The sequence below is a fragment of the Scardinius erythrophthalmus genome (assembly GCF_964197995.2).
Source record: "Scardinius erythrophthalmus genome assembly, chromosome: 12".
Lineage (NCBI taxonomy): Eukaryota > Metazoa > Chordata > Actinopteri > Cypriniformes > Leuciscidae > Scardinius > Scardinius erythrophthalmus.
In genome coordinates, this window is record NC_138232.1 from 20,677,539 (window position 1) to 20,689,951 (window position 12,413).

The window sequence follows — 12,413 nt, forward strand, 5'->3', positions numbered from 1 at the left end:
TGTCCTGCGCTTATAACAGCGTGCTGTTGGAGTGCATTCCCCTCGCATTAGCTATCGATGCAATGTGAGTGAACAGTTATCGAAAGGGAATGTTTCGGTTACTAACGTAACATTGGTTCCATGAGAAAAACGAGAACGAACACCGTGTGAGCTCGTGTTTACAGTCGCTTGGCGCTACCTCAGTTGAAAGGCTTTCAGTTGACCCAAGAACCCCTAAATGTTCAAAATAAAAAAATAACATTATTGCATAATTCAATCCTTTATGCTGTACCTTCTCCCTATGCAGTACTTTCAAAGACCCCCAGGGGTCAATAAAACCCTGATATTAAATAATAGATGATCTCTAGTGTGTGCCCTTTGGGGAACACATTTTAACATGTTGACTATCATTTGACATAAATGGGTGAACCCTAAATATATATATATATGTATATATATGTATATGTATATATATGAAATCTTTACAAAGCATTTCAACCATCTGAAAGCAATTTGTTGATTGTTTTGAATTACCAGCTGTGCATGCTGCTAGAACAGGGAAGCTAAGGACATTTGTCAGTCTGTCAGTCTACCATGTTTTTTAGCCCTGATGAGATGTCTCCTGTCATTATCTCACATTTTACATGTTTGCAATTGTCGTGCTTAGAGGAAAACTTCATATGACAATCTACAAGATCATACAGTATGTTTCCAAAACAACCCTTGGGAAAGAGGCACGTCCTTAAACATATTTAGCCTACATATCAGTAGCACTGACCAACCATTTAGGTATTAATATATTTGTTTCATGGGTTTATAAGCTTGACTTGGAGCAGTATGCTAATGTCAGCAATGTAGGTACAGTCATCAACCAAACTGTTTTTTTGTTGCTGATATAAGCATTGATAAATGTGAATATATTTTGGCTTGCTTACCCAAGCACATATCTAAACCACCTCTGGCCAAATATTCTCCATCGTAAGTGTCGTGGCTCATCATGGAAGATCATTGTCAAAGGGGACCCGGTTGTTCAAAGGGAGGACACAAAAGAAATGTAGTGAAGCTGCGGGGTGTTTTGGACAGTATATGCAAAGGCCAAACTAGCATTTATAGTTTCTTGTGGATGATCAAAAACTCTCATAGGCAGTATCCTTTGACCTAATGTGGGATGAGAGTAGCTATAGTGGTACTGCTGATTTCAAGAATGACTTTGCTTTCATATTTCATCCACTGGATCAGCACAATTCATTGTTCTTAAGAGACTCTCAGTGGTTCCTGTTTGGGATCAATCAAAAAAGCAGCTGAAACCGCTGTGCTTCAGCCTCTGGCGAAGTTCATTCAGAAGTTAGTGAAATTCTAAGTGTCAAGAAGACATCAACCTTATGTTCAGAAATGCTGTTTTTGAACTAAGGGAACCAGTAGAGATAAAATAATAGTTCCCAGAAGAAATACTGATAGACTTGCATCTGCAGACCAAATGGTCTTGGCCTGGAGATCCAGATAATCTTTAGCCTGCAGAACTTTTGAGAGCTCTATACATTTATGGAAACATCTAGTCAGTGTCATCTTGTCAAGTATATTCCCCTTCACAGTTTATTTTTTATTTTATTTTTTATGGAAAATTCGAGGACTTTTTAATCTTTTGCATTATGCTTCATCTTCTGAGCTACAATGTTATCAAAAAATATATAAGGTAATGTCACATTTAAAAAAAAAGTTTAATAATGCAAGCTAATCAACAAGGCCAGTTTTAGGAGTCAGTTCATTGAGTGCATTAAAAGTATATTTTAAGGGATAGTTTAAAGGGATATGTGTGTGTGTGTGTGTGTGTGTATGTATATGGGTCAGTGACGTTTTAGAATTTCAAAACAGTAAAAAAATAAAAATGAAAAGACAAATTAAATATAGAATTTTTTGTGTAAATCTATGTGTATATTTTTTGTTTTTATTAGTGCTCTTTATAAAAAATAACAATATATGGCATTTTAATGTGTTTCTTTGTATACAGTCCTTGAAAATGTCATACGGTAAAACAAAGTGATTTTTAGAAATAAATTCAATTTGATATTCATGACACATGTAATAGTTGATCTGTAAGTATTCTATAACAAGTTGCAAAATATAAACACCTACACCACAAATACTACATATTTTGTTTTTTAACGACTACAGCATGTCATCTATGGACATTTGTTCTATTTTTTTGCTAGACATTAGTCAAAAATGCCTTGAAGTTATATATATATATATATATATATATATATCATACTAGCTCTCCTCCATTATTTTCATGAACCATGTAAACAAACAAAGTATTTATTTTTATTTCTTTTAAAATTCAATGTTTTACCATATGACATATTTTGTTTTACCGTATGACATAGTACAATTTCAATGTTTCATTGCATTTTTAATGTAATAAATTGATGTAGGCCAATTCAGAATGATTTCAAAGAAGCACAAGGCATCTTAAGTGAACCTTTATTAACAGTAGAATATATTTCCCAACACTTGAACATTTCTTTTAGTCAACTCAACTCTCTTTCAGTACAAGGAACACATAGGACGTGCTATATGTAATACATGACAATATCAGTCAGATTTACAACAGTGAGATAACTTGTGAAAAATTCAGTTTTTAACATTCAGTTAAAAAAGAACAGTAACATTCATGTCTGCTATCAAAAGGTTATGAACAACCTAATCTCATATAATTTACAGTAATAGCTCATATCAAAAGATTCATCACTTTTTCACAAAAAACGTATAACAAATAACAGTAACATTGTGGAGACAAACAGACGAGTATATCTGAGACGTGTATATCTGAGATGAGGAAGTCTGAGATGAGTATATCTCAAGACGAGTATGTCTGAGACGAGTATGCCAGACAATTATTTCTGAGATGAGTATTTCCGAGATGAGTATTTCTGATACGAGTATATCTCAGACGAGTATGTCTGAGACGAGTACGCCAGACAATTATTTCTATGACGAGTACTTCTGAGACGAGTACTTCTGAGACGAGTATTTCTGATACGAGTATATCTGAGACGAGTATATCTCAGACGAGTATTTCTGAGACGAGTATTTCTGAGACGAGTATTTCTCAGATGAGTATATCTGAGACAAGTATTTCCGAGACGAGTATTTCTGATACGAGTATATCTCAGATGAGTATATCTAAGACGAGAATATCTGAGATGAGTATTTCTGAGACGAGTATTTCTGAGACGAGTATATCTGAGACGAGAATATCTGAGACGAGTACATCTGAGACGAGTACATCTGAGACGAGACGAGTACTTCTGAGACGAGTACTTCTGAGACGAGTATATCTCAGACGAGTATATCTGAGATGAGTATGTCTGAGATGAGTATGCCAGACAATTATTTCTGAGACGAGTACATCTGAGACGAGACGAGTACATCTGAGACGAGTATATCTAAGATGAGTATGTCTGAGACGAGTATGCCCAGACAATTATTTCTGAGACAAGTACATCTCAGACAATTATTTCTGAGACGAGTACATCTGAGACGAGTACATCTGAGACGAGTACATCTGAGACGAGTACATCTCAGACGAGTACATCTCAGACGAGTATATCTCAGACGAGTATATCTGAGACGAGTATGCCAGACAATTATTTCTGAGACGAGTACATCTGAGACGAGTACATCTGAGACGAGTACATCTCAGACGAGTACATCTTATGCCGAGTTCAGACTGCATGATTTTAGCCCCGATTTTGGCTCGCCGACAGGTTTTGAGAAATCGCCGACAAATGCCCGAAATCACAGGCAAATCGGTGCTCGTTCACGCGAGTGACAATCACGCAGTGTGAATGAGCAAAGACGCGATCTGAGAGAATCACAGACGAGTCGCCGACGCCCGTGAGATATTTGGCATGCTAAATATCTGGACCTGTCGGCGATTCAAAATCCTGCTATGTGAAAGTGTTCTGACTGAAAACTACATCGGCGATGACCGACAGCCAATGAGAGAGCCAGATACAGAGCAGCGGGGAGTTCGGGGAGGAGTTATAGACCACAATATTAGTATTTTAATAGATATATTTACAATTATATCAAACAGAAACAAAGCACAAACATTTGCTTGACCAGCAGCAACAGCAGCACATTGCAACATTATTTATTTACCCCCAACTCTCTTTGCAGAACACACAGTCCTTGCTCCCCTTGTCTTCCCAGCCATTTCCTCACGCATAATGTTTTTCTTTTTCTCCTTTTCGCTGCAAATCAGTGCACAGACAATTTGGATCGCAAGCTTCTTGCAGGCTATTATTTTTAATAACAATTTTAAACTCGCGCGAGAACTGCGGTCTTACGCACGTGGATTTTGCGTTATTTCCTTATCACTTCTCGCGTGTGTTTGGTTGCGAAACGTAGTTTGCGGGCCAGACAGGAGTTGTCGGCGATTCTTCCTCCTGAAAGTCATGCAGTGTGAAACCTCCTGTCGCCGATGCATCGTGCAGTGTGAACACACCAGCAACTGAATGTTACCCTGGATAGTCATGCAGTGTGAAAAGAACAGTGACCCGACTACTTTGAAAATCGTGCAGTCTGAACTCGGCATTAGACGAGTACATCTGAGACGAGTATATCTGAAACGAGTATGCCAGACAATTATTTCTGAGACGAGTATTTCCGAGACGAGTATTTTCGAGACAAGTATATCTGAGACAAGTATATCTGAGATGAGTATATCTGAGACGAGTATATCTCAGACGAGTATATCTGAGACGAGTATGCCAGACAATTATTTCTGAGACGAGTACATCTGAGACGAGTACATCTGAGACGAGTACATCTGAGACAAGTACATCTGAGATGAGTACATCTCAGACGAGTACATCTCAGACGAGTACATCTCAGACGAGTACATCTCAGACGAGTATGCCAGACAATTATTTCTGAGACGAGTATTTCCGAGACGAGTATTTCTGATAAGAGTATATCTCAGACGAGTATGTCTGAGACGAGTACGCCAGACAATTATTTCTAAAACGAGTATATTTGAGACGAGTATATCTGAGACGTATCATATACTCTCACAGTTATACCTTTCCCTCCTCTTGGCTAGGTTCTCCTCTCTAGCTGCAGGATCTGCCCTTAGCTTTGCACGGAAACGTGTACCCCTCTCCTTACTAGAAAGAGGCATCTGTAATAATGTGAAAAAATGCTTGAAATAGGCAGAAATATATTATATATGTTAATATTAATTCATAGTAGTTGTACAAACTATATATGTGATAAAACAATTAAGAAATAACTAAATAATTCAGTGTCATATGGTATAACAACATGTCATACAGTAAAATCATTTGTCCGTATGACATTTTTTGTTTGCCCTTATGAGTTTCATGCTTTGTCATTTATAACAGGCAGTTGCTTGGCCACCTTCCACCTTTGCCCTTGACCTTGACTTTTAAACTTTATATTTCACCTGTAAATCAATATTTTTTCAAATTTTAAATGTATTAAACCCTTTTTTGACGTTTGACCATATGACACCCAAATCTGTGACACATGGTAACACACTTGGAAAAGGTGAAATTACCTGAAATTTAGGAGCAAAATCTTGATTGACAAGTTGATTAACTTCAACTTGGCTGGTCTTCAGGGGTCCTCTGAGTGATGTCATCACATGTCACATGACTTAAGTCATTAATATTCAGTTCCAAAATGGCTTCCAAACTTTGTTTTACCGTATGACATAGGGAAAATGTGTCTTTGCGGAACAATTTGTTTTAGATACTAATGACATTTCTTAAAGGTATATCTTACTGATACTTTAATATGCTTATCTTAAGACTTGAAAAAATATGCCAAATGAAAAATTTGATCATTTAAAAAAAAAAAAAAAAAAATTAAATGCAATTGTCTTAAATAATTTTAAGTGAATTCCGTTTGACCGTATGACATTTGACCACATTAATAGTCTAAAAGTTACCTATTTTTGAATTTTTCACACAATTATGAACAGTGAGGAGGACAAATGATGTGAGATTAAAGCATATATATAATTTTAAACCTATTTTATATAAATATATAATATTTATTGCTCTTGGAAGTGCAAATCAGTGCGGCACGTCACTGACCCATATATATATATATATATATATATATATATATATATATATATATATAAATATAATGTGTGTGTGTGTGTGTGTGTGTGTGTGTGTGTGTGTGTGTGTGTGTGTGTAACCCTTGACCACAAAACCAGAGAGAGAGGAAAAAGAATAGTAGCTACCACACTGAATTTTGGTTACCACTGACTTGCAGAAACAAAACAAAACAAAACATTGATACATTTTTCAAAATATATTTTGTATATATCTATGTTCCACAAGAAGAGAGAAAGTAGTTTGGAATGATGGGGTGATAAATATTGTTTTGGGGGTGAACTATCGCTTTACAAAGCACAGCATAAACCTTTTGTCACATGCAAGTATAGCACTCACGAGGACGATTCAAATGACAGGCTTTAGACTCTGAAGATCAAGATAAACTCAAACCAATCCATACATTAATGAGAACTAACAGAGAACTGAACAGTAACAACACTCTCAGAAAAAAGGTACAAAAGCTGTCACTGTGGCAAGTACCTTTTCAAAAGGTACACCTTTGTACCTAAAGAGTGCATTTAAGTCCCTCAAAGGTACATATTGGTACCAAACGTGTACATATTAGTACCTAAATGGTACATATTAGAACCCTTTTGAAGGGTACTGCCCCAGTGACAGCTTTTGTACCTTTTTTCTGAGAGTGAAGATAATTAAATTAGACACAGGTGGTGATAATCAGTACCTAAGGAAACGTTTTGGTTACTCACGTAACCTCTGTTCTCTCTAGAAGAGGGAACGAGTATTGCGTAGTTGCTTACGCTACGGGAAAGCCTTTCTTTCTCGAGATACTGAAGCCAAAAATTATCCTTAATTTTTATAATCTTGTCAACGCAGTGCGGCAGCCTGCAGACCTAGGGCAAGCTTACTAGCGTGCCCATTGGCTGCCCTGCGGCAACTGCAGCAGCCTACCGCTGAGCCCTTGGCGTGACGTCACGACCAATGAGCGCGCTTGGCGCGCTTAATGCGTCACAGCCCGCGAAAAGGGGTGTGGCTTAGCGTATATAAACAGGGCTCGGAGGCTGCTTCTCTGGTTTCTGTCGCATGAAGCGAAATGAGCTCGTGGTGCGAGCACGGCGGGCTACGCAATACTCGTTCCCTCTTCTAGAGAGAACAGAGGTTACGTGAGTAACCGAAACGTTCTCTTACGAGAGGTTCTCTCGTATTGCGTAGTTGCTTACGCTACGGGAACGCCCTTGTCAACGCCGTGCGCGCCCAGCATCCACTGAATGAGTCCCAGGGAGAGCCCGGGGAACGTGATAGCAGAGAGCCGGGCGGCCCGAAGAGGGCTAGCGCCGTACATAAGCACACACTAGGGGGGGGTTAGGAGCGGCACGGCCGGTCCGAACTGACAATTCCCTGCATAGTGCAGCTCAACCAGTAGAGCTAAATCACACAACGTAGCCCGCGCACAGATAGTGGGCTGGCATACGCGAGACTTAGACTGATAACACTTTCGCCTGCAAGGCGGGAACATCCAGGTTGTAAAACCTAACAAATGTGGAGGGGGAGGCCCAGCCTGCCGCTGCACAAATGTCATGAATGGGAATCCCGCTGGACCACGCCCACGACGAGGCCATGCCTCTGGTGGAGTGAGCTTGAATGCCCAATGGGCACTGCAGGTCTTTAGACGCATAAGCAGCAGCAATAGCGTCCACTATCCATCTGGACAGGCTGTGTTTCGAGGCGGCGAGACCCTTGGTGCGCCCGCCAAACGAAACAAAGAGCTGTTCCACCACTCGTTTGACTGAAGACAGTGCTATCAGAAAAACGGTTTTGAGCGTGAGGTATTTCATATCCACAGTTTCCAAGGGTTCGAAGGGATGCGCTTTCAGGGCCTCCAAGACCAGTGAAAGATCCCACATAGGAACCGAGGGGGGTCGCGGGGGGTTCATCCTCCTGGCTCCTCTAAGGAAGCGGATGACGAACTCGTTCCTTCCTAATGCGCGGCCCAGCTCTGAACAGAGAGCGCTGAAATGGCCGTGACATAGACTTTGAGCGTGGAGGGGGACCTGCCCGCGTCCAGTAACTCTTGAAGGAAACACAGTACTCGCGATACCCCACATGTCTGTGGATCGAGCCCCTTAGCAGTGCACCATCTGTTAAACACTGACCATTTCGACATGTAGAGCCGCCTCGTAGAGGGGGCTCTAGATTGTATGATCGTGTTCATGACCCCGTCTGGCAGATCAGCGTGTAATCGTTGAGGCTCCACGCATGCAGAGACAGCGCTCTGGATGGGGATGCCATATCGAGCCGCGGGCTTGAGAGAAAAGGTCTCTCTTCACCGGTATCGGCCAGGGGGCTGAGTCTGCCAGCTGTATTAGATCCGGGAACCAAGCTTGGTTCTCCCAGTATGGGGCTAAGAGGAGCACTGTGTGGCGCGCTTCCCTGATTCTCTTGATGACCTGAGGCAGCAGAGAGACCGGGGGAAAAGCATACAGCGGGCCGCTGGGCCGGGTCTGGGCCAGCGCGTCCTCGTTCTTCGAGAAGAACTCTGGGCAATGAGCGTTGTCTTTTGACGCAAAAAGGTCGACTTTCGCTTTGCCGAAACGGCGCCACAGTGACTGGACTGTTTGGGGGTGTTGAGACCACTCCCCAGGGGGAACGCTGTCCCTGGACAGTCTGTCGGGGCCCTCGTTCAGGTGGCCAGGCACATGCGCGGCTCTTAGCGAGCGCAGAGAGTGCTGAGCCCACACGAGGAGGCGTTCCGCCAGGGTGCAGAGCGTCTGATCTGACACCGCCCTGGCGATTCACATAGGCCACTACCGATGTATTGTCCGTGCGGACTAGAACATGGTGACCGTGGAGGAATGGGAGGAAGTGTTTGAGCGCTTTCTCGACCGCGAGAATCTCTAGACAGTTTATGTGTAGTAGATTCTCCTGGTCTGACCAGCGGCCATAGACCGGTCTGCCTTCGAAGAGCGCTCCCCAACCTAGGTTGGAAGCGTCTGTCGAGACAACTTTCCGGTGTGAAATCACTCCCATAGTCACTCCTGTGTGATACCATTCGGCTGCCAGCCAGGGCTGCAGGGCTGAAATGCAGCTCTGATTCACTCTGACTCGCAAGCCGCCGGCCGCCCAGGCTCGGTGGGGCACGCGCGCTTTCAGCCAGCGTTGAAGCGGGCGCATGCACAGTAAGCCCAGCTGGAGCGCTGCTGCAGCTGAGGCAATATGCCCCAGGATACGCTGGAATGTCCTCAGCGGAACCCGGCTGCCTATTTGGAGGGATGCGGCGAGGAGGCGGATGCGGCGCGCGCGCTGCTCCGACAGTCTAGCCGTCATAGCCACCGAGTCCAGTTCTATTCCAAGAAGGAAATTGACTGACGGGGCGATAGCGAGCTCTTGGTCCAGTGACCGAGAGACCCAGATCCTCCAGATGGCTGAGAAGCGCTGTTCTGTGAGACACAAGTTCCGTCTCTGACAGCGCTAGAATAAGCCAATCGTCCAGATAATTCAGTATTCGCATTCCCTGTTTTCTCAGGGGAGCGAGAGCCGTGTCCATGCATTTCGTAATGTACGGGGTGCCAAAGACAGGCCGAAGGGCAGGATTGTGTACTGATATACTCGACCGTTGAAGGCGAATCTCAAGAATGGCCTGTGACGGGGAGTTATCTGGATCTGAAAATATGCGTCTTTTAGATCGAGAGAGATAAACCAGTCTCCTGGGCGAATCTTCGCAAGGATTTTTCTGGTTGTGATCATTTTGAACGGCCGTCTCATGAGGGCTTTGTTCAGATGTCTCAGATCTAAAATAGGTCTTAACGCTCCGTCCTTCTTGGGTACGAGGAAGTAGCGGCTGTAAAGGCTCGACTTGATTAGAGAAGGATGAACCTGTTCTATAGCCCTTTTGCGCAGTAGCTTCGCTATTTCGGCTTGAAGCAGGTGCGCAGCTTCTGAACTCACTTTCGTCTCCGTCTGTGCTAGAAAGCGCGGAGGGCGACGAGCGAATTGAAGCGAATAGCCGTGTTTTATAGTACTCAGCACCCATTCTGACGCGCCCTGAAAAGCTTCCCATGCTTCCGCATGCATAGCTAGGGGTCGAATGGTCTCTGGGTTCAGATCGCCGCGCTGCGCGGGATTGGGGAACCTGTATCAGAGAGGATGGAGCGGCGTGCGCGCCGCTGGTGCTCGAACACGGGGGCTGGTAAACAGTATTGGCCGGCTGTACAGCGTTCGGTAGCTCGGTCCCAGAGGATGGAGCGCGATTTGCTGACAAACACCCCTGGCGCGAAAGCGGCGTGGGGATTGTAATGTCTAAAAGTGAGTGCGCGTGCACCTGAGCGGGCGCAGAGTTTACACTTATGACACGGCCAGAGTTTGGGAGCTTAGAGGGTGTGCGACCCGAGGTAACTGAATGGCAGTGCGAGCAGCGGGTAGGTGTGAGCACAAAGTTGTGGGCACATTTACTACACTTAGTACTCGAGCGGCTTGTGTCCGCTTTATGAGAGAGCGCTCTATGCGCGTTACCATGGGGACCATGTTTGTGTGAAGCAGTGAGCACATGGGAGTGGGCACATTTTCTACACTTAAGACACCTTTGGCCAGAGCCGGAATGTTTGTGAGCTTTAGAGGATCTGCAACCCGGGGTAACTGTGTGATAGAGCGGGCAGCAGCTAGGTGTGAGCACAGAGTTGTGGGCACATTTACTACACTTAGTACTCAGGCGGCATGTGTCCGCTTTATGAGAGTGCGCTCTGTGAGCGTTACCGGGGAGACCGTGTTTTGTGTGTAGCAGTGAGCACATGGGAGTGGGCACATTTTCTACACTTGTAACACCATCGGCGTTATAGAGCAAATGCTTTGATGGCTCATATGTTTAGACGCTCATAAATACTCAAGCACCATCCTGTGAGATGCGGGTTCGCTTTCTGTATGTAAGAAAGCTGGCCGCGAGCTCGGAGAAGCCAGCAGAAAAAATATTTTCTGCCGCCAGAGCCGGATTTGAACACGGTTCTCCAGTGCAGAAGCGTAATATTCTGCCACTGAGCCACAGGGGCACACATGAGCTTCCAGTTGGTGCGAGCATATGACCGAGCGTCGTGTTTCGGCGTTTGTTTGCAGGCGCGCGTGTATTAAAACAGGCCCGTTTACTGCAGCATTAGTATTTCCAGCCGCCTAAACTTAGAGGGGACTGAGAAATATGTATCCCGTGAGATGCGGGTTTGCTTTCTGTATGTAAGAAAGCTGGCCGCGAGCTCGAGAGAAGCAAGCAGAAAAAAGTTTTTCTGCTGCCAGAGCCGGATTCGAACACGGGTCTCTGGTGCGGAAGCCTAATGTTCTGCCACTGAGCCACAGGGGCACACATGAGCTTCCAGTCAGTGCGAGCATATGACCGAGCGTTTGTTTGCAGGCGCGCGTGTATTAAAACAGGCTCGTTTACTGCAGTAATAGTATTTCCAGCCGCCTGAACTTAGAGGGGACTGAGAAATATGCGAGGATTGGAGGAAGTCCGGCCTAAGCGGGACGAAAACACTCTCTCTTCCTCCTTTCGCCGGTGCTCGTGACGTCCGCTCTGATATCTCTTGAGAACGGCGCAGTTGCGCGGCTCGAACAAAGGGAGAGAGAGCGGGAAGATGTCATTATGTGCTGTGACATCGTTTGTTTGCAGGCGTGCGTGTATAACAGGCTCGTTTACTGCAATATAGATATTTCTAGTCGCCTGAGCTAGGAGGGGACTGAGAAATGTGTGAGAAACGGAGGTGGCCGGAGAGTGACGCGCGCGACCGAGACGCGGGGTAGCTTTCTTATAACGTAAAGGAAGCCAGCCCGTGACCGTCTACTTCTGACATGCCTTGTGAGCGGCGCCTTGCGCGGCTCGAACAGAGGGGGAGAGGGCGTGCGTCATCCGGGGGGGGTAGCTTCCTTGTAACGTAAAGGAAGCTATAGCCCGTGACCGTCCGTTCTGACATCCCTTGTGAGCGGCGCCGTTTGCGCGGCTTGACAGAGGGGAGTAACCAGCTGGTCTGCTTCATCCCCTGAGGCGACGGCAGTGCGGGCAGAGGCCGGCCGCTGCGCGTCGGTGAAGGGCGGGGGAGAAGGAGAGAGCGAGGCTCGCGGGAGGGGCTCCGGCGAGCGCTCAGCTATAACCACCGGCTCGGAAGGCCTTTGAGAGCGGCGTTTTTTCTTACGCGGCCCGGAAGAGGCAGCCGGAGAAGGTGGAGGATCGTGAAACATGGCGAGTCGAGCCCGCAGGGTCGACATCGGCAAGTCCTCACACTGTTCGCAGCCGCCCGTGAAGGGCGCGGGCTGCGTGGTCGAAACCCAGGCAGAGAGCGCAGA

General features: G+C 45.1%; 1 protein-coding gene across 4 annotated transcripts in view; it reads right to left on the reverse strand.

The window, feature by feature from the left end:
• LOC308699776 (kynurenine--oxoglutarate transaminase 3) overlaps positions 1–12,413 on the reverse strand; it is a 39,198-nt gene that overhangs the window by 7,951 nt on the left and 18,834 nt on the right. Inside the window, exon 1 of one of the 4 annotated variants that reach the window (XM_081380768.1) lies at positions 6,817–6,925. The exons of the other annotated variants lie outside the window; for them this stretch is intronic. The gene's annotated coding sequence lies outside the window, so the exon portion shown is untranslated. Of the gene's footprint in view, positions 1–6,816; positions 6,926–12,413 lie in introns of those variants that run through there. 4 annotated transcript variants of the gene reach the window in all.